The 25370-nt window shown below is 33.1% G+C and overlaps 1 protein-coding gene across 1 annotated transcript in view; it reads left to right on the forward strand.

Annotated features, from left to right (window-relative positions):
* The window catches only part of CDH11 (cadherin 11), a 210240-nt gene that overhangs the window by 24256 nt on the left and 160614 nt on the right, over positions 1–25370 (forward strand). The gene's annotated exons all lie outside the window — the stretch shown is intronic.

Raw genomic sequence — 25370 nt, forward strand, 5'->3', positions numbered from 1 at the left:
TGGTATACTTTTATTTTATATATATATATATATATATATATATATATATATATATATATATATATATATATATATATATATATATATATATATATATATATATATATATATATATATATATATATATATTTATATTTTAACAGTACTTTTTGTATCTTGTGGTCATACTCTGGAATGATTATCTCTATGACACAGGTAAATGTTTTTCTCCCCAGGTGAAGAAATGGGCCACTGACTGATTAACTATCAGGCTTTTCACCAGCTGCAGTGCAGCACACAGTTCACTCTTAAAAAATAAATTGCTGGCTTTTATCCCCATGCTTTTGTTTGCTCTCATTGGTTGCCCTTCCTTAAGCAAAAAGGTTGTTAATCAAATAAATATTTATGTATACAAATTCATGTTGTATTAACTTATGATCACACAGTCATATAGAGGTATAAATAAAAATAAAACCTTCAATCTGTGTAACACTTTGCTGAGTGTGTTCCTTATATAAAGAAAAAGGTTTCATTCACTCTCATTTCTTAGATAAGGAAAGTAAGATGTAGTGTGATTGTTGTAAGTGTCTGGCCGGATTTCTCGGAATAATTTAAATGAGAACAGGGTAATTAGTTAGCATCTACTAAGCTTCAAAGTCATGTCTTTTTAACTTTAATTGATGATGTCATCTATTCAGATGCTAATTCTCAAAAAAAGAACTTCCCCAAAAATGTCTCAAATAAGGGTGATCTCACTTGAAGAACAGTGTGGTCAGGAAGGGAAAGTATTTAATAAGTGGTTATTAAGCTGACATGCCCAAAGTTATACAGATAGTTAGCATTAGACCAGGCATCTCTATTCTTATTCCAGTTTCCTTTCCTCTGTTAACCATGATGCCTCTGCTTGGCTAAGACCAAACAACATTCTGTAATTTAATGAAAATAGCTGTCCCTTTTTGGCATTGATTAGAAAAAGTGTATTCCTTGGCTTGGAGAACCTTGCTTTAAGAAGAAGTGGAAGAGTTGCAGCATTTTCTGGGATGAACCACATAAGTGGATAGAGTTGAAAATTGTTGCTCTGCACATCGGAGAAAAGAGCTTAGACGATTTTAGGCTGAATGAATAATAGTCTTCAACTATATGAATGATTGTTCTGTGCAGGAAAGTGATCAACTTTTCTTTGCCTTTACCAATATTGAATAAGAGTTACTGGATTTAAATTGCAGTGAGGGGAATTTAGGTTAGATTTGAATTGCTCCCTGACTAAGAGTTGTTAGCCATAGAAAGGGAATTATTTTTACTGGAGAACTTTTAAAAATAGCAAGCATTCATCCATCTTCATTGATTCCTGTCTAAGAAAAGATGGCATCTCTCCTCTTTGATATAACCGGAGGATCTGGCACCAGGAAAAAAGCCACATAAATACTTCTAACCATGGTCTTTGAAGCTATTCTTTATGGACTTCTTGAAATTCTATGCTACTCCCTCACTTTCATAAGTATATATCATCTTTAATAATAGCAAAATTTAGTCTATCTCATGAACATAATTCTCTTAGCTTTTTCCTCTGTGACCACTGTAGACATATAGAAATAGAGTTAGATTGTGTGGGAAATCATTTCTTTCTGAACCTCAGTTTCCTCAAGTGCAAAAAATGGTTAATGACATTTACCTTGTCCTGTTCATAGAATTGTGAGGAAAGCCTTAGTAATAAAAAAAAAAAAAAGAATTCAAAGACAGAGATGAATACCAGTTCTCAACTCAGATTTAATAAATCACTTATTAGTCATATCTATCTTTTATGCAAAGATTCAAAATATATATTTAAAAAAATAAAATGTATAGGGAGACGTCTGAAGTGGTTGAAGGTTTGTTTTGTCAGATGTCTTTGTAAGAATATAATTCAAAGGGCAGCTAGGCAGTACAGTGGATAGAGCACTAGTCCAGAAGTTAAGAGGATCTGATTTCAAATCTGGTCTCAGACAATTAATACTTCCTCATTGTGTGATCCTGGGTAAGTCACTTAAAGGTAAGCCAATTGCCTCAAGCAAAAAAAAAAAAAAAAAAAAAAAAAAAAAAGAATATGGATCCATATTTCATAGGATGTTACAATTTGCAGCAATTGATAAAATGTTCACCTTAGTAGAATTTCACATGCATGGAATTGGAAGTACTTTTTCACATGCATGAAAATTGAAGTATTTGTGCTCAATAATGTATTAAAATATATACCTGAACTAGTCTTTAACCTCACGGAGTTTACATTCCACTGAGTACATGGAGTTCAGTATATACTCAGGAAAATAAATACAAATACAATTTGAAATTAGATAATGATATCCATCCAACTGGAAAGATTTTGAGTAAGAGGTGATATTTGAACTGAATCCTGCAGGATATTAAAAATCCTAGAAGATCAAAATAAGGATTCAAGGCACACAGAACCATATCTATTAAGATAAACAGAAGGAAGTAAGCTGTATCTTAGGAATAGCTAGTGGGTCAGTTTGAGAATGCATGCAAAGGGATTTGGAGCTATTTTGCAAATGACTTTTTTATGACAAACTAAGGAATTTTCATTTTACACTAAAGATAAATTATGAGAAACTAAAATTTTTAAGGAGAGAAGTAGAGGGGTGCATGGCCATATTTTATTTTAGGAATATTATGCTGACAGCTTTGTCCTTTGATCTCAAACAAGACTATGATATCAGAGACATGCAAGTAAATTGGATTTAAGTGAGGGAGAGCTGTGCAAGGTCACCTGCCTTACTTCTCCCTCCAGAGCCAACTGTGTCCACTGGCAAGACATAGAATAAGATGACTGGAGTTAGCTTTATGAAAAATATGCTGAAGAGAAGAAAGACTAAAAGCATAGAGATCAATTGGAAAGATATAGCAAGATTTGGGATATGAGACAATGAAGGCTTGAACCTTATGTATCTGTGCAATGAGTGGAGAAGAAGAGATGGATATAAAATGTTGTGGAAATAAGATTAATAAAAGTTGGTATCTCATTGGATATGGGAAATTAGAAAAAAGAAAACAAGTTTTATGTGGATTTTGTGGAGCTGGCAACTAGGATCATAGTGTTCTCAACAGAAATAGATGAACTTGGGAAAAGGAAAAGTTTAGGAGTTAAAATGAATTCAATTTTGGACATGTTGAGTTTGAGATTCTAATGGAATATCCAGCTAGAAATATACAGAAGCCAGCTGCTGGTGCAGAATTGGCATTCAGGAGAGGGATTATGAAAAGATTTATAAATTTGAGAATCATATGCATAGAAATGGTGAGTGAATCTTTGGAATCTGATGAGATCACCAAGAGGGAAAAGAAGGGTGGGGGCAGAGCCTAGGAAAGAGTATTGGAGGAATATTTGCACTTAGGCAGAAAAAAGGAAACACAACAAGTATTCTTCAAATACTTATTACTTGGCTAGGACTATGTTTATTGCAGATGCTATAACTTTGAATAAAAAGAAAGACAGATCCTGTCATGAGGTATGTGACATTTTAATGGAAGAGAATAGCATGCAAATGGGAGCTTAAAGTGGGGTCAACTATTGAAGGAGCCCACATTAGAACATGGTGTTGAAGGCTGGAAATTCAGAAAAGCATTTGGGAGGGGGATGATGGCTGCTTAATCTGAGCTATTCCCCAAAGTGGAAGTTCTGCGAGGGACAAAGCAATGGGAAAAGAGTGATCACATGGCAGAGAGATGTTTCTACCAAGAAAGTCATAAGGATAGGGGAAAAAAAATAAAAATTAAAATAAAAAAAAACAAGCAAACAAAGAGACATCCAGGGTAAAAACACCTGCCTAGGTGCACAAGAAGGTTCTAGTGGTAAAATTGCAACTGAGACATGATGTTGAAATTCAGAAAGTCAGCATGAGATGAATAACAAATTGTCAAGGGAGACTGACAAGAGGAATACAATAAGTTTGGAAACAAAGAGAGACCAATGTTACTATAGAAAAAGAAGGGAAATGTATCTGGAAAATGACCATAATCAATAGTATCAGAAACTACTGAGAAGTTTAATGTGATAAAAGCTGATGAGACCACTGAATTTTGGAATTAGAAGATCACTGGCAACCCTGTTTTTTTACATCAAGTGGTAGGAGAGGAATGTATTTAATAAGGATTAAGAAGAGATGAGGACATAAAATTATAATCAATAGAGAGCTTTTTAAAGGAATTTGGTTATGAAATGGAGATGACATATTAATGAAATGTGTTCATTTTGGATAGGAAAGATCTGATTGTGTTTAAAGGAAGTTGGGAAGGAGTCAGTAGAAAGAAAAGAATAAAGATGCAGAAAGAATGATCTAAGTGACAAACTCTGAAAGGGAAGAGGGCACAAGTAGAAAGATTTATCTTGTTCAGGAGAAGAACCAAATCTGACTTAGAGATATAGCAAAGGAGAGAAAAGAAATGATAGAGAGGGATTTTGATATATAGTGTAGAAGAGGGAACTCATGCTAGATGCCCCCCCCCCTCTCTCTCTCTCTCTCTTTATTTTTATTTTTTTAAATAATTAGAAGCTTAAGTCTTCTGAGGAAAAGGAAGGAAATCATGATATAGGGTAAGTGATTTATACGGGAAAAAGTTAGGAATGGTTGTTATAAAAAGTATTGTAGTGAATGAATTACAGAAGAATAAAATCATGTCCAGACATGCAGCAGAGAAAGCCCAGCTGAGTTTAGGTAGAAGTAATTTGTATTTGGCATGGATGGCATAGTTATGTGATTTCCTCTGGTGTAGAAGTTTTCAGCTAGGGATCCTTGATTTAAAACAAAAAGAAAAAATATTTTGATCACCAAATTTCAATATAATTGGTTTCTTTTGTGATTCTATGTGTTTTATGCATTTTAAACATTTTTCTGGGGTATCTATAAGCATCACCAGATTGACAAAGCTATCACACACACACACACACACACACACACACACACACACACACACACACAAACAAAACAAAACAAAAAAAAACCCAAATACACAAATTTAAGAACCTCTGCTTTAGTACTTCTCTAAGCATGTAATTAGGAACAAAGAATTTCAGGGAAAAATGAAGCTTGAAGTTTTTTAAAACATTAATAGCAACAGGATAACAGGGCAAGGGTATTAAAAGTAGGGAATAATTAAAACAGTAAGCAAGAATGTTGATGCTACATAGTACCGTGCAAAGAACACTAAATTGAAGTCAAAGGTCCTAGATTCAAATCTTGTATCTCCTTGTATGATCTTTGGCAATATATTTACTATTTCTGGGTCTTAACTTTCTTTGTTTGAAAAATGAACATATTAAATTAGATTATCTCAAAGGTCTGACTTTCAAAATGTGATCTGTGACTGAAGTAAAGCACAAAGGAAGAATGACTTAATGCCTGAGAGGTAGCCAGACTTCTGTTTCCTCCTCTTAAGATGAGAGACTTTTAGAAGTAGGGATTGTATTGCTTTTCTTCTTTTGTACTAAATGGTTAATATAATGCTTTGGATTCTGTGAAGACATCAGTGTAAATAATGTCACTATTCACAGAAATAAGGTCTGTATTATCTTCTTATTACACTTAAAGAAGTCTCAAATCACATTTTAATGAATGTTAAGCTACTTTTTAAAGCATTTAACAATGCTTTTTTCATTCATTTATTCATTCTGGAAAGAATCAGTTTTCATTAGCACAAGAAGGTGGGAAGAAGATGAGAAGAGAGCTAGGATGAAATTTGTTAAAATAGAAAAAAAGGTTCTAGAGAATATAATAGAAAATAAGGGCAAAGGACAGACACTGAAGTATTGAGAATTTGTCTGGTATTACATCATAAAGAGGTGGTATAGGAGGGAAGAATTATCTGACTCACACATATAAAAAAGAGGTAGAAACATTTTCTAGTCATTAGGCGGGGATTATTAGTTAACTGTGATGATAGGAACATGTGCTAGCCTATACCCTCTCCAAACACTGGGGACCAGAGATTGAAGCAGCAGATATATTTAGGACCTGATTCTAGGTCGGTAGATACTTGTTGATTCCATATCTAAGAACCCAAATGAACTCATTCTCACTTCCAGTTCCTTCACCTTAACCCTGGATGGTATGTGAAGACACATGTGGAATGTGTATTCAGCTTCTGATTACCCCTACTGTCCTGGTATCTTGACATTTTATGGTTAAAGACTTCTAAGGTTTTATGGTTTTCTCAGATTTTATTGTCACTCATGAGTCAGAGTTGCTTCTAAGAAGTACAGCTCATTGCCATTTCCACACTCAGAAGGTCTGAGATATTTCCTGGGAAAATTTGTCAACCAACGCAGAGTGGATATTGTCTCTATATGTGGCAATAGACTCTAGAGTAAACAGGCCTCCAAATACCTTTCCTTAGCAGGGGTAATTAAAATTCTCTCTTCCTGTATCCAGTAATGAGTGAAAAAAGAATAGAAAGTCTGGACCCTTGTTTTCATCTCTGCTTCTATCCCAAGCTCTACTCTAAGTGTTCCCACTGGAGCAATGGAAGGCTTGAGACATTTTCTCTTATGGGGTGTTACAAAATTAAATAAGGTAATGTCTCCAAACACTGGGACTATAATATCTTATTTCTTTTACCTTTGAAGTACTTTCAAATATCCATCTCTTTTTCTTTTAAACTTTAGAAATATCAAAAAACTGGTTTAACCCATTTTTTGAAAAAAGGAAGAATGTAACTGTTTTTGGCTTCTGTATATTAATCCAAGTAAAGGAAGATGGTTTATAGGGAACATTACTGTAACAGTGCTAATGTTGCACAGAGAAAGAATACTGTCCATTTTTTTTAATCAATGCAGTTGTTAAATAATTGTGTGTGACTGTCCTAATTAGTCAGCCATTTGAAAAGATAATTGGGCTCCTGTAAATAGGCAGAAGATTAGGAATGATGGTTAGATGCACTGATTTTTGTGGCAGATAGATGATGGATGGGTAGAATTTTATTAGTTCTATCTGGCTTGGCCTAATTTTGGCTCCCTCTATACTGCTTTTCAATGCACCACCTCAAGTCACTGGCAGGATTATTCTGGTCATGAATAATTGCATGGATTTGAATTTGTCCTTTTAGCCTTGTGGCAGTATAAAGCTTCTATAGGTTTCTTGTACCACTAGATATAGGTTAGGTCTTAGTGTACTCTCATGAGACAATGGGCTAAGCTGAGGTTAGCATTATAAGCTCTAGAGAGTTAAACAAATATGAATCCTTTTTTAATTTCTCCAGATTCACACAGAGAAGCAGAGACCTGGTGAACCAGAGGCACAAAAGTCCAGATTGCACTTCTTTGTACTAATACCTTAGATGATGTTTCTAAAGAAAAAAAAATAGAATCAAAGCATAGGTGAAAGGAAAATTGGCATGTAGAGGATGGGCAGGAAGAGAGGGGATGCAAAAGTTAGCTTCCCCAGGGCTTTATCTCTAAGATATAGCTTCCAAGCCCTGCCCAGGTTGATGCAGGAATATTTATTATCTGCATAAAAAAGGACAGCATTTGCTATTTCCTATGTTCAAAACAACCCCAACACTTTTTGATAGAAATGAGAGTGTTCCTTCCTTTCCTTTTTCACTTATGGAGATAACACCTTTGAATTCCATACCACATTCTTGTCATTTTCAAGTTCCTTCCCTGCTCCTTTCTTGCACCCAGGTCATCTATTATTCAGTTGTGATGAATGTTTTATACCTCTATTGATCCCCCTCATGGCACCACAGATAGAGAAGTCTTCATGACACTGGTTTAAGTCATATTTTCTCAGTAACATGGAATCCATGAAGCCTGGATAGTAAAATTGGCAGGAATAATGTATAAGTTTGTGAGAGGCAAAGCAATAGGTATTCACATTTGAAAGAAAGAAAGAGGAAAAGACCTCAAGTTTCAAGACTTTGGAACTCTGAAATTGCAAAGCACTACATGGGCTGGAACTAGAAAAAATGGAAATAAATTATTGGTAACATTGCAGAGAAAGGCAAAAAAAAAAACAACAAAACACAGTCTAGTGTCAAGCTAGAATTAAAAACACAACAGAAATGGATATCCAGTATTAATGAGATTATGCATAATATCACCAACACATTAGGCTTTTTTTACTTCTTGACCTTCTCTTTCCTACAAATGAACTGCTGTTGGTATATCCTTTATTTGAGATGACTTTATGAAGCAACAATCATTAACAATGTCATAAAAAGACTTTCTGGGCCAAACTTAGTAGCTCTGGCTAGTTCCCACAGGACAGTCAGCCTAATTCATTAAAATCTACTTTTCTTTAAAAAGTTTAGAAAAAAAATTCCCCTAATTTCAACTAATATTAAAAAGGATAATAATCCATACAATCTTTAAACTTTTATTAGAAATCAGACTAGATATTAAATGATATAAAGTTTTCTTTATGTGTGCCTCTTTTTCTTTGTGATAATGTTTTTGGAATTTATTACTTCCCCACAATTATTAAGATACTATCTGTGAAGATATCAAAGGCATTAAACGAGATATAATATCAAGGTCTATGTGGTCTGTGCAGTAATGCCTTAATGAAAATAAGCTATTATAGCATTGAGAATTACTTTAGCTAACTGCTTACTTGTTAAAGCACACTACAAAATAGGAGCAAAGTTTTCTAGTTATTGAAAACGTTGAAATATGGCCTTTAAACATAGAGAAGAAAACCATTATCTTTTCAGAATCACTAAAATGTATTTCTGACTGGAGAGAGGCAGAGATTAGATGACCTCTTGAATTCCCTTCTTGCCTTAAGATTTTATGAAATTTCCACTTGTAACTATTTGATGTTCTTATAACTATTATTTTACGTGGTCAAGTAGATTTCTTCGCTAACCTAGATACAATTTCAAATATAAAAAAAGAATTTTCAAGTAGTATAGCAGCTCTAAATAATTAAAAACAAACATTTATGTGTTTTGTTTTTAATGGAAAAACAAAGGGGTTATAAAAGGACAGGCTACAATTGTTCTTCAGTATAATTTTTCATCTTAGTACAAAAGTGGAATGATAGAAATAAAAAGAGTGTTAGAAGAAACAAAATTACAGCTAGAAGTAACTTAGAGTAGAGAATTTTAGACTATGGACTGTTAACTGGAAGAGAGATTAGAATGACAGATCATACATAAGAGCTTTGGAGCATAAAGTCAAATATTTTGTCCCCATTTCCATTACTAATGAGCCAAAGTCTCCTCCACTGATCTTTCCTCAAGTGAAAGATGGATAGAATTGGAAGGCAGTAGATGTAGTGGAAAGGATCTTGCCCTGAGTCAGTAGTTCTAATTCCAGATATATCACTAAACTAATCTTACCATGTTGTTCAATAAGTTTCTTTCCTCACTTTCTTCTTTTGTTAAAATTAAGATATAGCATGAGACCAAAAGTTTTTAATCTTTTTTTGTCATTGACATCTTTGATACCTTTTTGAAGTCTCTGGATCCCTTCTCAGAGTATTTTTAAGATTCACAAAATATTATATATAGAACTATAAAGGAAGCCAAAAGTTAGGGACAACAAAAATATTTTCCCCATCCAACTTCACAGATATCTTAAAATTTATCCATTGATCTGTGGGGTCTATAAATTCTACTTAAAATGACATTTGATATTTTCTAAGGTTTCCTTAAAGGATAATTATGGAGAATATGAGAGCACTGAGGTTTTCATGATGAGTTCAATTCACAAGATATCCTGTTATGAAAAGGATAGACAGATGCTATTATTAGACTACAATCAGTGATATTGGAAAATAGAGAAAAGGAGAGAGGTAGCATAAAATTGGAAAAAAGCAAATGCTGTCTTCATTTTCACATAAAGGAAAGGAAGCATGGGAATCATAAGCCAACAGATTTGCTTTTAATTATAGGCAAACTTTTAGAAAACGTTATTAAATGATGATTAGTGAACATTTATAAAACAAAGATAACAGAGAGTTCACATGAGTGCTTCAAAGAAAAAACATGCCTGAATGGTCACATTTTGCTTTATTGACAGAATTACTAGACTAAAACATCAAATACATGTTCTTGATGCTTCTAACCTTTTGACAAAATATTTAGCAAAATCTCACATAATTAAAGATAGAGAGATATGGACTAGTCAACAATGGGTGAATTGGAACTGATTAAAGAGTTTCAGAGAGTGGTCATTAATGCAACAATGTCAGCTTCAAAGGAAATTTCTACTGCAGTACCCCAGATTCAACAATGAAACCCATCACCCCAGATAAATTTTCAAAATTTTTCCATAACCTATACAAAGACATGATTGTCAGGCTAACCAAATGTGAAGATAACAGAAAGTTGAAGACATAGATAACATGTTGGAAAATAAGTTATGATCCATATGGAGGCAGATATAATTAGACAAAGTTTAATAAAAGCAAATAAGTTTATTAAAATTGGATTTAAAAATCAACTATATAAGTTCCAAATTTGGCACAATGGAAATAAACAATGTCATGTAAGCCAAAAATGCTAATGCATGATTAGGATGCATTAAAAGAGATATTGGATAGGGAACTACAGTGGTGGTGGTCTTATTCCACTCTTCCTCAATCAGACTATATCTAGAATATTATGTTTAGTGTTCACTATTTTTTATTATTATTATAGCTTTTTATTTACAAGATATATGCATAGGTAATTTTTCAGCATTGACAATTGCAAAACCTTTTGTTCCAACTTTTTTTCTCCTTACCCCCACCCCTTCCCCCAGATGGCAGGTTGACCAATACATGTTAAATATGTTAAAGTATAAGTTAAATACAATATAAGTATACATGTCCAAATGTTCAATAAACTTTTTACCTGACTTCACATCTGGTTGCAGACACTTACTGATTTGTGATGCTGAACAAGTACAATAAGGTAGATTAGAAAATAGCAAACCACTATAGTATCTTGCCCAAGAAAATTCCCAAAAAGTGGTCATGAAAAGTCAGGTATGATTAAAAATGACTAAGTAACAACACACTTTAGGAAGTACATTGATAAGTTGGAGTGAATCCAAAAGAATTCTGGTGAGATGGTGAAAGACCTAATGTGCATGATATATGAGGATTGTATGTCATGACTATTGAAGAATTTGGGGATATCAGACCTAGCCAAAAATATCCAATAACCTTGTTTTGTGGTTAAGCTTTTGAATGGCTCTGGAAATAGGATTAGACTTTGTTGCATCATCCCAGAGTGAAGAATGAGCAACAACAGATGAAAGTTGTAGAAAGAAATTTAACCTAGGGGGAGAAAGAAAGAAATAAGATTTCATAAAGCAGCTTCTATCCCATGGTGGAATAATTTCTTAAAAAGTCATAGCTTTCTCTTCACTGATGTTGGGGTAAGGCTCATTTACTATTTCTTAGATAGTTTATAAAGGTTATTCATAATAGCTTTTGAGCTCCTCTCTATCCTTGAGGTTTTGTGATTCTGCCTAGTACATTATGATGATTTTCATAACAGTGGAGAGGGGTTGTGCAACTTGATTTAAGGTAAGCAATCTGAACTACATTTTTCACTAACTTTGAAAATGCTGGAGCATTTTGGAAACTTTTTTCTTTTTTTATCCGATTCCTTTGGTTCATCTCCCCAACTCACCTCCTTTATGGATTTTGTCTTTTTTTACTTCAACTAACTCTAGTAATACAATTGAGAAAGACTAAACTTTATCAACTCCACTGAGTTTTCAGAAGAAACAAAAAAAAGCTATGCCTCAGAGCAGGAAGACACAGGTTACACAAGGCTGGGCACACAGCAGGTGCTCAATACTTTCTGATTGGCTACCTGATCAAACAGAGCCCTGGGCTTCACAGCAAATGTTCTCTATTCATTATTTGTCAAGTTTAATGTATTCCAAGTAAAGATGGATTCTAGACTTTGGTAGTTACCTCACATACCCCTCATTGATGGGTAGGATGAATTCCTTCAGAGGCCATGCCATTGATTTAGGAATCTATGATTATTAGATTATCTTTTTTGTATGGTTTTGTTTTGTAACAAACATTCTGCATTGGTCTGTGATTTCAATAATGCTAGTAAATCCCAGCTAGCAAACTCCCTCTACCAATTCAGATTAGCACCTTCTTTGAAATTTATATCCTTAAGGGTTGACATCTGGAGCATTAAAAAACTAAGTATTTGTACAAATCTTACAGATTATATTTATCAGAATCAGGAGTTGCCCTAGATCCTCTGATTCTGAGGTTACTACTTTATCCCCAATTTTCTATTCCTTCATCATATTTAAAACATACTCATATTCAAATGTGGTTAAGCTTATTGTGTTCTCCTCTTACATTTTCTTACTAGGTTATACAATTTTTGAGGTCAAAGGTTTCATTTTATTTGCTCATATAGCTGCTACATTTAATGCATCGTATATAATAAATGATAACTATTTATTATTAATGAATTAATAGTAATTCATGAATTAATTAATTATAGAATTTTAGAACTAGAAGAAATATTAGAAATAATCAACTAAATGCCACCTTTTCATTGGTGACAAATTAGAAGATCAGAAAGGTTAATTGATTTCCCTAAGGTGAGACAGCTAGTCAGGAGCAGACATGTTATTTCAAGGCTGATTTCCTGAATCCTAGATCATTTTGCTTTTTAATGATTGATGTATGCTGCAATGGATATGTTAATATTTTGCAAGCATATATAGGAAATCATTCTCAAGTGGCTTCAGTTACTCTATGTATAAAAATTTACACTAATATAGTGTTAAGACTTAAGAAATATTTTTTCTCATGATAACACTTTAAGTTAAGTAGTGACAAATCTTAAATAATAATAGCTGACATTTATGGGATGCTTTGAGGTTTACATAGTCTCTACCTACTTTATTCTGGTTGATGTGGCTCATTGTCATCACCAAAATAATAAGTGGCATATATGATTTGAAGTATGGAATGTTTTGGATGAATTATCTTATTTGAACCTAACAGCAAACCTGTTGAATAGGTTCTGGCAGTATTCTCACTTTATTGATGAGCAAACTGAAGTTTGGTGAAGCAAAAGGATAACCTTATGGTCGATATTTATACCCTGGAGTATTTTTCTCTGTACTCTGCTAATTTTCTGTGTAGGTCATTGTTTTTGTCTTTATCTTCCCAGAAAGGTTGTAAATTTTCTTATGCATTTTTTTCTCCAGTATCCCCATGGAAAATAGTATAGTGCTCAGTGTACAGTAAATATTCAGTAAATGCTGAAGTAGCACATGTCTTGAGAGAAAGAGAGAAGTGCTCAGTGTGTATCATTATGGTATAGGAACTCTCAAGGTACTGATGGTAAGAATCTGTCTCCATTACCAGGAGTAGGTCTTATAGAGAAAGTTTTATAATGAGTGAATTTTAATTAGGGTTAGAACTACTATGAGATTCAGTTCTCAAAATGCTCCTGAGATATAGTGATTTGGGAGCTCAGATGGAGGTTGACTATTTACATAGGTGTTTGGTCATGTTTGTCTACTGCAAAGGGCAAAACTGTCCCAGAAGAAACAAACTAAGTATGGTATAGTGGAAAGAATTCTGCAGAATAAAGGACAGTGTCAGAAGCTCTCTATTTAGACTCTGCTTCTTACTGCCTACATGACCTTGAATAATTTCACTTTTTCCATTTGTAAACTTTATAGTCTTTTCCTTTCAAATGATGTGGTTGGGGTGCATGTTCACATAAGTCCCTTAAATTTATAGAGACTAGAACTCAAAACATTGAGTATTATGTCCTAATATTGGAGTTTCAACATATTGAGTCCCAGTATATGTAAGACAAAGCAGCACAAAAATACTGAGCCGTGGTACCAAAAAACTCTAGATTTTTATCTGATATCTTCATTTGCTAGCCATGGGATATTGGGTAAGTCATTAGAAGTCTAAGCCTTCTGTGAGGTTTAGAAGGCATTTTCCTATTAACTCAAAATAGGTGGGTTTGGTAACTGTAGAGAGTGATGGATACAAAATACAAAGCAGAACTCTGGGAACTGAAAATGCAATAAGAATAATTCTTGAATATCAGAATAGATATCATGAATTCAAGTCTCCAACTCCAGCAGAAATCCTAGGGCAGCTGGTTGGTAAAATGGATATAGTATCAAGATTGGAGTCAGGAAGACCTGAATCCAAATCCAGCTTGAGAGAAGTCATTAAGCCTATTTGTCTTAGATGGTAATAATAATAATACATCTACCTCAAAAGGTTGTTGTGAGAATCAAATGATATAATTATTGTAAAGTATTTAGCATAGCACTTGGCACATAATAAATTCTCTATAAATGTTAGCTATTATTATTAGCTACTAATTTCATTATGAGCAAATCATTTTCCCCCTTTTTTGACCTCAATTTCATCACCTTTAAAAAAGGGACAATGTAAATCTAATATTGCTATTTTTAACGATTGAATGAGATAACACATGGAATACTTTTAAAAATTTGAAGTACTGAGCATAGAATAATGATGATTACCGAATAATGAGGATATGTTTGAATTGATATCATTAAGGTCTCAAATCCCAATTCTATTAAGTTCAACAAACATTTAAATGACTATTATATGCAGAACTGTGGTAGGTTCAGAGGATGACAAAATTAACAAAAAGAATCTAGATTCTGTCTTAAATAAGTTTACTTATACAAGAAGACAACTGCATTAGTAGGTAGATGAATAGATAGATATGTAAGACATATGCACATGTGTATATATTATATGCATATGAAACAAATTAGAAGGACATCCTAAAAGAGTAAGGAAGAAAGAAGCATAAAACCGAAGGGGTAACAAGAAAGGTTTCATGAAGTCTTGAGTAAGGATCTAGAAGCATGTGAGTTTACATGGCACATGTGAACTCGGCATGTAACACTGTCAATAGGCATATACAGCTTTAGAATACATTCTAAGTAGAGGAAATCCTATGCAAAATTGCATGGAAGGAAGGGAAGTCAGGACAGGAAAACAGTATGAATTTAAGACTTGATGAAAAAAAATGGTTTCATCATTAAGAGAAATATAGACGTATGTAGGAGAAATAGGTTTAAAAGCAAATCTCCCTACCTTGAGCATTATAGTAGATTGTTTCCTGAACTAAGAAATAGAGGTAGGACGCAACTTCTGAGTTTAATGTGAGGCTTCTAGAAGGAGCCTTTAAATTCTGGGTTATACTAGTTCTCTCAACAATAAAAAAGGCTAGAGTATCATCCTTTGTCTTGTTTATTCTTATCAAGTCAAAGAATGTGCCAGATTTATTATGATGGGCTGTTACACTGGAGGGTATTCATTAATGAAGATGTCTACAGATGATACAAGAGAATTGTTTAAATGGTGAAGAGTGAAAGGTACAAGGGAACATGTTTTGATGTGAAAGAGTGAAAGCTGATCCTATCTTCCTTAGACAATTTTCCTATAGAACCATCATGAAAGAACCATCCCTACATAACATACATGTACTTAGAAGTACATATTGGTATTAATTCTTGAGACTCTTTCCAGTTCAGTTAACTTCTGATGGCTCAGATTATTCTCTTGCTGATACAGCTGATCCAGTTTGAAAAGGTAAAGAAAAAAAATCCTAAATTTTGAAAATTAATTTCTACTGTATGATTTTTATTACCCCTAAAATTTAAGTTAAACAAGCACATGAAGCATATCTGAGATCAGGAAGCTGGAATTATTGCTTATTATACCAAAAACCCCAGAAACTGCTGCAGCCAGCAAACACTAGATTTCCTTGCCTAATTGAGAAATATGACAGCCATGGGCAGCACTGGCTTAACATATAAACTCATTTGCAAAAACTTATGGAAGAGGAGGAAGATGGTAGAGCTGTATCAACTCATAAAATAGCAAGAAGCAGTTGCAGAGCAAATCAATTATAAAAATTTAATTTTAAAAAATTGGCCAAAGAACCAAATGAGCAAAATCAACATGAAGGAAAAGGATAAAATCAGAAGAAAGACAACAAAGAGATGAGAATATCTGGAAAACTTTTGATAACAAGATATATTCTTAAAACAAGACAGTGGACTACTAAATTTGAACTTTAATATTATGTCTCCTGGTGTGTTACTTGAGGTAATGGAAAAGAAACTAAAGAAAATTAAGATAGGAAAAAAAGTTGGACTAGAAAACATAGAATAAGGGATATCTATTTTGGACCTGACATAATTTGAGAGGCTCTGAATAATCAATTTTCAAGGTATTTGAAAAGAAAGGCATTGAAAAATATTTTAATATGATTACTACTCTTTCACATACACACACTTCCATAAAAACAAAATTTAGGGAAATATATTTCTAAATTGTTATGTGATTTGCTTGATAGAAATTATCAAAGAATCATCAATTAACATATGTATTGTTATATTGTTTTAGACTCTTCCATGTTTTTAAACATTTACATTGAAGAAAATGTAGTAGAGGAAGTTCTTTTACCTTGTAGCATTCTCTATTAATCATGGTTTTAACTGTAGATTTTTTTTGGCGTGTTTTAGCATAATACACAATAAACTTTTTACTTTTTTCATAGTTTCATCAAGGATATCCTTAATGCAATAACAATTTTTCTCAATAGTGATATATGCATGTATACATACATATTTGCATATATACACATAAATATAGAAACATCTATACACATGTGTGTGCACATACAGAGAGACAGTCAGACAGAGAAAGAGACAGACAAAGAAAGAGTAAGTTTGTGGGTGAGTACTTATTCATGCCAAAGGTGTTTATGCCATTGTGAACATTTCCCATTCCAGACTCAAAAACTCCATAAGGATTTTTTTTTAGATGGTGAGGTCATCCAGATGGTCCTTTTCAAAAATGGCATTGCACTGATTGTATCATAATCTAGAACAATGTGGAGATTGGTTAATGAGATTTATAATTATTTAATGGAGTTTACATATGGGGGGAAGAGGAAAGGGAATAAAAAATGCTTATTTTATAATCTGTTAGTTGAAAAAACTCATAGAGAACTTGTCTATCAATAATTATTACTTGGACATGCATTTTAGATAAATGATGACACATTCAGAAATGCACAAGACAATAAGAACAAATTAAATAACCTTTGGTTTAGTTGCTCAATGATTTAAATGACCCTCAAACTTTTCTCTAAAAACAAAAGTTCATACATCTTGTTTAGAATAGTATTGCTCTCCATTTTGCAATTATAGGTTATATAATACTTCAGTGTCTGGAGAATTGAGGTTAAATATCAACCAAGGAACATTGGAGAGGATCATTATGTGGAATTACCTAACACTTTATTGACAAAGAATTAGACTTGAGAAGTGGCATAATACCTAGTTTTGGAAAGATGTATGGCAGTAAAAGGACTACTTGTATGGCAAAAATGAAGGATTGTGAAGCAATTGTGCTCCTTTAGTAACCATATATAAGAAGAACTCTATGGGTGATGAATGTATATCATCATCAAAATAAAACAAAGAAGTTAGGAGGACTCTCCCTGTTCTAAGAACTTTGGTGATATATTAGTAAGTTTAGACATTGGGGGCAAAAGACAAGATATCTAGGGTTTCTCAATAATAGAGATCCTTTGGATTCTGGGTTATTTTATACATTTTCATTAAGAAAATCTTGAACTAATTTCTGATGCCAAGCAGAACTTCTTTGGATTATCAGAGGATATGCATTTCCTATAGAAGTTCACAGAAGGCAATGGGAAAAAATAGATGAAGGAAAGAACAAACTAGCATCATCTTCATTGGTTTTTCCATATAATTATTGTGTAATAACCATTATCAGATAGCACAACACCTTTAGTACAACTTTTTTTCAAGTATTTTGCAAAAATGTGGCCAAGGTTAGAATAAGCTGAGAAGTTATAATCTTCATTTCTGGAGGGAATTCCTACTTCAGTGAAATCGAAGTACCAATTGGAGTTTTGAAATACTCTTGATATTTGGGAAACAAAAATGAATGAATAGAATTCTAGATTTAAACAAACAAGAAAACATATAATGTTAGATCTATGTGGTATAATAGAACAAAGAATATTAGCACTGTAGCATTCTAGAGTTAGCAAGGAGCTAAAAACCCAAGACTTAGAACTTTAAAAGTAAAAATGATCTTTGAGCATGATTATAATAATTAGCTTACATTTATACATAATTTTAAGTTGGAAAAATAAGAAAATGTTCTGTATAAAATTTATAGTTGGAAAAATAAAATATTCTATATAATTTTATTTAATCCTCATAGTCATCCTAAGTAGTAGCAAGGAAAAAAAATATTATTATTTTGCTTTTCTAGATGAGCAGATACGTGAATAAACATACAAGTAAGTTGCATCACTAGTACAAAACTTCTAATGCTCTCTATAGGGATACTTCTGCCATTCCACAGCTGCATAGTTATATAGCATTTTTAGAGCTGGGAAAGAGCCTTAGAGACCATGGAAACAACATAGATTTATACTGCATCAAGCTCTGGCCTCTCATCTTACAGATGAGAGAGGTAAAGCCAATAGCTCTCTGTGTAGTGGCAAGATGGTAAATATTTTACAAGCAGTATCAGCAGCGGGGGTGGGGGTGGGGGTGGGGTAAGGAAAGAAGCATAGCAATTTATGTTATTAACATTTTTCCTCATCACATTCTCAACTCTACAAATCAGTAATTCAATCCCCACTATGTAGTACTTGGTCATTACCATGGTGTAAATGTTCACAATTAAATTTTTTTTAATCTAAATAGTCAAAGGATATGAACAGATAATTTTCAGATGAAGAAATGTTAACTATTTTTAGCCATATAAAAAGATGCTCCAAATCATTATTAATCAGAGAAATGCAAATTAAGACAACTCTGAGATACCACTATACACCTCTCAGATTGGCTAGAATGACAGGAAAAGATAATGCTAAATGTTGGAGGGGATGTGGGAAAACTGGGATACTGATAAATTGTTGGTGGAATTATGAATGCATCCAACAGTTCTGGAAAGCAGTTTGGAACTATGTTCAAAAAGTTATCAAACTGTATATACCCTTTGTTCCAGAAGTGTTACTACTGGGCTTATATCCCAAAGAGATCTTAAAGAAGAGAAAAGGACCTGTATGTGCAAGAATGTTTGATGCAGCCTTCTTTGTAGTGGCCAGAAACTGGAAACTGAATGGATGCCCATCAATTGGAGAATGGCTGAATAAGTTCTATTATATGAATGTTATGAAATATTATTGTTCTGTAAGAAATGACCAGCAGGATAATTTCAGAAAAGCCTGGAGAGACTTACATGAACTGATGTTGAGTGAGATGAGCAGAACCAGGAGATCATTATACACTTCAAAAAAATACTATATGATGATCAATTCTGATGGGCGTAGCTCTCTTCAATAATGAGATGAACTAAATCAATTCCATTTGTTTAATTATAAAAGGAACCTGCAAAAAACTATGGGAGATGAGTGAGAACCACAACATAGCATTTCCACTCCTCTTTTTGTCTGCTTACATTTTTTTTTATTTTCTTCTCAGGTTATTTTTAACTTATTTCTAAATCTGATTTTTCTTGTGCAGCAAATTAACTGTATGTATATGTGTGTATATATATATATATATACATATATATATATATGTATATATTGTGTTTAACATGTACTTTACCATATTTAACATGTATTGGTCTACCTGCCATCTTGGGAAGGGGATTGGAAGAAGAACAGGTAAAGTTGGAAAAAAAGGTTTTGCAAGGGTCAAAGCTGAAAAAATTACCCATATATCTTGTAAATAAAAAGCTATAATTAAAAATTAAAAAAAATTAAACCTGGTATCTTCAGCTGGCTTGAGCACACCACTTTGTATGTAAAAGAGTTAGTGATGGGGCAAGAAATAAGAAGGAAATGATGAAATTTTCAAATAATGAGCATCATATTCTTTGGTTAAATATTATGAGTTAGTGGCAGGAGCAGGATTAAATTTTAGGTGATCTGGTTGTCAGTAAGTGTAGCACCTATTATATGCTTACTACTAGGCTATTTTTTCCCTCTTAAAACATGCATTATCTTATTTGATCCTACAACAACCCAGTGAGGTAAAGACTAGTATTACTCTCAGTATGAGAAAACTAAAATGCCTACAAAGTTAACATGACTTCCAATGAGTAAGTATCAGAGTCTGAATTTGAACTCAAGTCTTACTGATTCCAAGCCCAATATTTTATGCACTACCCAAATGCTCCTTTTCAAAAATATCAAGCTATAACAGAACAGTAATAATTAAGGCAGCATTTAATAGCTATTGTTTTTAAAGTAAAATGATGAAAATTGAAATGTTCCTCAGTATTAAAGACTTTTCTTTTTCATAAACTTTAAGAAGTTTAGAATATTACTTACATGTCAACATTGTGAAACTTCCTATGCATACATTTAAAAATTCTAAATTAATGATCCCTTTAGAACATGTTCTCAATCTATGACAAATTTCACTGTCATCAAAAAGTTCTTTAGCACAAATTCACAGACAGCCAAAATGTTTCTTGTAATTTGCATATATTTTCCACACTTAAAATGTTAGTAATTAAGATTTTTGTGCTCACTTGAAATAATATATTATTATTGAAAAATAAATAGAATAATAAATGCAAAGTGTTGGCCCTGAAGGCCTATGCAAAACATTTTCATCGTGCAGCAAAGCATATGCTCAGTTCTTCATTAAGAGATTTTAAAATAACTTGGATTTAGCAAGAAACCATTCTCTTTTATTCAGAATTAATTATATGCTGTTTTGTGCACCATAATTTAAAGTGCTACCCACTTCTAATATGTAATACACAGAAGAAACTATGGTTACGATTCATTAGAATTGGCTTCCTCTCTGGTATTTAAGAACATAATGAATACATGGCCCAAAAATGGTGTTTGCTAAGTGAATCAAAGTTTCATAAAGTACTGATAACTAACACTTACCAATCCTACATTTTCTTGTACAGTGTTTCTCAGTAGGATGTGAAAAGTCAAAAGTGGAATTTGTGCATAATTAGCCTTTGTCCTTTTTTTAATTGAAAACTTCAGAGTGAGTTTTCTAGAGGACTATGAAAACTAAGGAAGTTGGAAATGCCTTAAGAAATACTTCCTGTCTCAATAGCACATAAGGGATAGTTTATGATTTATAGAAAACATTATATTATAGTAGAAAGAGTACTGAATTTGGAGTCCAAAGATCTGGGTTCTGGTCCAAACTCATTCCACATCTATAAAAGGAGGTGCTTAAGCCAAATCAGGGTTTCTTAATCTGGAGTTCATTTTTCAGAAAAAAAAAATATTTATATTTAACATTCAATCTGAATTCAGAATTCATCACTTATCTCTCTTGGAGTCAATAACATTTTATAACAGGACTTATGATGATTATTATTTTGATTAATTTGTCTAGCTAAATCATATAATTTGATCATCATTACGATATTGTTGTATTGTATATGTTATTCTTGTTCTGATCACTTCAATTTACGTCAGCTCACATACGTCTTCCCAGGTTTCTCTGAAACTATCTTTCTTGTCATTTTTTGAAAGAGCACAATAGTATTCCATTACAATTACGTACAACTAGTTTAGCCATTCCTCAATTGATAAGCATCCTTTCATTTTCCAATTAAAATAATCTTTGAATTACTGTACTTCAATATATATTTTCATTTTATCCTATGTATCTTATGCAACTGAAATATTATATCTGAAATAGCCTTCACTAGGCTATCATTTTACACACACACACACACAATCACAAGGTTAAACCCTCCCCTGGAATAAATGAATTCTAAAGTCCTATCCTACTAGGATCCAAATATGTTTTTATCTTTTTGACTATCTTGTTATATTGTAACTCATGCTGAGTTTTCAAGGCATACAATCTACCATGTCTTTTTTTTTTTTTAACATTGAAACATTTTCAAGCTATTTCTCCCCTAGTCTGTTCCTACCCTTGAACTTTTAATTGAATGCTAAAATATAACACATACTTTGAGCTGGAAATTGAAAAGGATCTTAGAACATAGAATTTTAGATTTCAAAGAACCAGAGAAGTTATATCAGCTAACCCCTTCATTTTACTGGGCAAATGCCTTCCTCAAATTCTCTCAAGCAAGTTATTTCCAGAGATGAGACTGGACACAAAGTTTCCCAGTTCCCAGTCCTAGGCTTTGCCAGAGTGTGCATGGACTGAATCTTGGATTGGCATTTGAAAGACAATGCAGCTGTGTTTGGTTAGTGTCAATTGTGGGTGCTTTAGGAATGGCGCCCACTTGCCATGATCAGAGGAGGAGGGGTTGATTAGTAAGAACACACTTCATTAACACTGCACTTTCTCAATCATAGTAATTGTGGCTCTTCCCTGAAAACATCAAGTGGAACAGGTTTCATTTTAACCAAATCAATCTAATGTGTTGAAATTTACATAATTCCCCCTCACTGCATTTATTGAGCAGCAGGGCTTTTAATTTACATTGTCTGTGTAGTCTGTAATCAAAGTGTTAAGAACACAAGGTTTATTCATTACATGTGCCATGTGGTGAAAGATTTACATAATATGCTGAATCTTGCTGGTAGAATACCCTCTCCCCAACCAGCCTTCATTCCTATCCTGGATCTAACTTATTTCCTCTAACTTGGTAATTTAATTTGACCAACCTGAGTTCTACTGAACATTTATTTTATAAAGCTATTCTCATATTCTCAATAGTAGCTGACAGTTAACAGTCCCTGAGGTGAAAGTCTGCAAAGATCAACTAAGTTCCCTGAATTCAAGGGGAAAAAAAAAAAAAAAGGAATGAAGGAACTTCTTAAGATGTGGATTCAGCAATACAGTGGGCTCAGAATGTTTCTATTTTCATTGAAAGAAGAGATACCTGTGTTTGGCAAAATGTTCTGATTATTCAGAACCCACCTTTGGGACATATCGAATTCATACTTAAGTATGCAATCTGTGCAAGAAGGGAACATAGCCCAATATGCTATTCCGTGGCTACCAGGATTTCTTTCATCTTGAATTATGTCTTTTTGGCTTATTTAAAATTCCCTTTCAAAATGTCAAAGAAGAGTAGATTTTGCTTGAAAACTTCAATAGTTAAAATTAAAAAGAAAAGACTTGATCTTTCTGATAGTTGTAAATATGATAAGAATTTGGAGGAGTGTCATTTAAAACATTTAGATCAAATAATTCTCATCATTGTCCTTTCACCTTAAAAAAAAAAAAAAGAAAGAAAGAAAAGAAAAAAAATATTAAGGGCAGATTATGCTCCAGTCACTGTGCTATCACTCATATGCGTAGGAAGTCAATTTGCCAATGATATTTCCATCCATTATCTCATGGTTATTCATAATGCATAGTTCTCTGTACAGAACTCAATAAGGTACAGAAAGTGCTTAATAAATGCTTGTTGAACAAATTAAAATATGCAAGACAGATATTATAATCATCCCCATTTTTTGAATGAGAAAATAGATTCAAAAGTGAAGAGACTTCATTAACTTTATGGGATACTGAGCCAGAAAATATTTTAGGGATCAGATCATCTACTTCAATCTCGTGATTTTGCAGATTGGGAAACTGAGAACCAAAGAAATTAACTGATTTGGGCATAGTCATATAACTAGACATACAAGCTCCAAATCAGGAATTAAAACCGGATCCCCAGAGCACCATGCCCAATCTTTTTTCTAGGAGACCACATTAAAAGGACAGAACTGAATCCTAGATCCTCTAATTTCTTGCCCTAGATTTTTTCCTACTTAGTTCCTTTTCCAATTCCCTCTAAGAATCTATGTGTTGTTGCTCAGTCATTTTCAGCCATGCCTGACTCTTCATGGTCTCATTTAGAATTTTCTTGGCAAAGATACTGGAGTGGTTTGCCACTTTCTAATCTGGGACATCACATTTAGGTTCCTCCATCCCAACTAGCTTAAAGCACAGATTATATATTCCTACCTCTGTTCAGCCAGGGCAAGTGTGAGAATAAATGGCAAAAGATTTCAAATTTTTAAGTACCTACTCTATTCAAGGACCTAAATTTACACACACACACACACACACACACACACACACACACACACATATATATACACAGATATATGTGTATATATATGTATACATATATGTATGTATATATATACACATATATCTGTGTATATATGTATATATATATGTGTGTATATATATTACATAATCAATTCAGTTGAATTGAGTTAGCATTTATTAAGGGCTTATAATAACCATAGATATTGTTTAGTTGTACTTGCCGATTGAAAAATGTCAAAATTAAAAGTAAAATAATGAAAATGACTTGCCCAAAGTCACTTTTGACAGAATTATTCCCTGAAACCGAGGTTTCATTTTGCAAATCTATCCCTTGGGAGCTTGTATATACCATGGAAAATTCATGGGATTTGAATTCAAAATATCTTGATTTGCCTTGGTATGAATTCCAGTTTTGCCTTGAATGCCAGTTTTGCTTTGTGAACAAGTTACTTCCTTTCTTTTGGCCTTACTTTACTCATATATAAAGCTGAGAGGCTAGATTAGACATTCTTAATGGTGCCTTCTAGATTTACATCCAAAATAAATTTCATCTTTATAAATATTATAGTAAAGGATGCCACTTTTCTCATAACTGTTGCCAAGAGGAAGTAGCACACTTTGAACTTTAAAGTACAATTGAAATGAGAAGCATATTATAACTACCGTTTTCTTTTGTGTGGATGTAAGTATTAAGCTGAATCCCAGATATATAAGCTATATCAACAAACCAAAAACTATGTACTATAGTTTTGGGGAACCAGAATGAGAGAGTTCATTTTTGAGCCAGACCCAAAGGAATGGCTTTGATACTTCTTTGGTTCCATTTTAGAATATTGAGTTATTCTTTGGACAACTGAAAATATTATACTTAATAATCTGAACAAGTCATTAAAGAATGTGTCGAATCATAGAATCAGTTTTGGAAAATAATATAGTTAGAAATTAGAATGTTTTAAAATGAATCTGAAATAACTCTGTGTTCTAGAGGCATGAAAACCAAGGATCAAGATCAAGGTAAATTTTGCAGATTTCCCTGCTTCATTTTTTAAAAGGCCAAAGTTGGAAGGAATGTTGAAATGGAATGTTGGTGCACAAAATATTAAAGCTAAAGGAGATCTATTGAATATATATCCTGTTTGTTATATGAATTAGGTATTGTGTGGACTTCAAAAGTGAATATTTCCTCCCTTAGAGATGCTCTAATGACAATAGTTCATGTTTACAAGAAAATGAAAAAAGGAAGGAAGGAAGGAAGGAAGGAAGGAAGGAAGGAAGGAAGGAAGGAAGGAAGGAAGGAAGGAAGGAAGGAAGGAAGGAAGGAAGGAAGGAAGGAAGG

Source organism: Sminthopsis crassicaudata, chromosome 2, assembly GCF_048593235.1.
Source record: "Sminthopsis crassicaudata isolate SCR6 chromosome 2, ASM4859323v1, whole genome shotgun sequence".
Taxonomy (NCBI): Eukaryota; Metazoa; Chordata; class Mammalia; order Dasyuromorphia; family Dasyuridae; genus Sminthopsis; species Sminthopsis crassicaudata.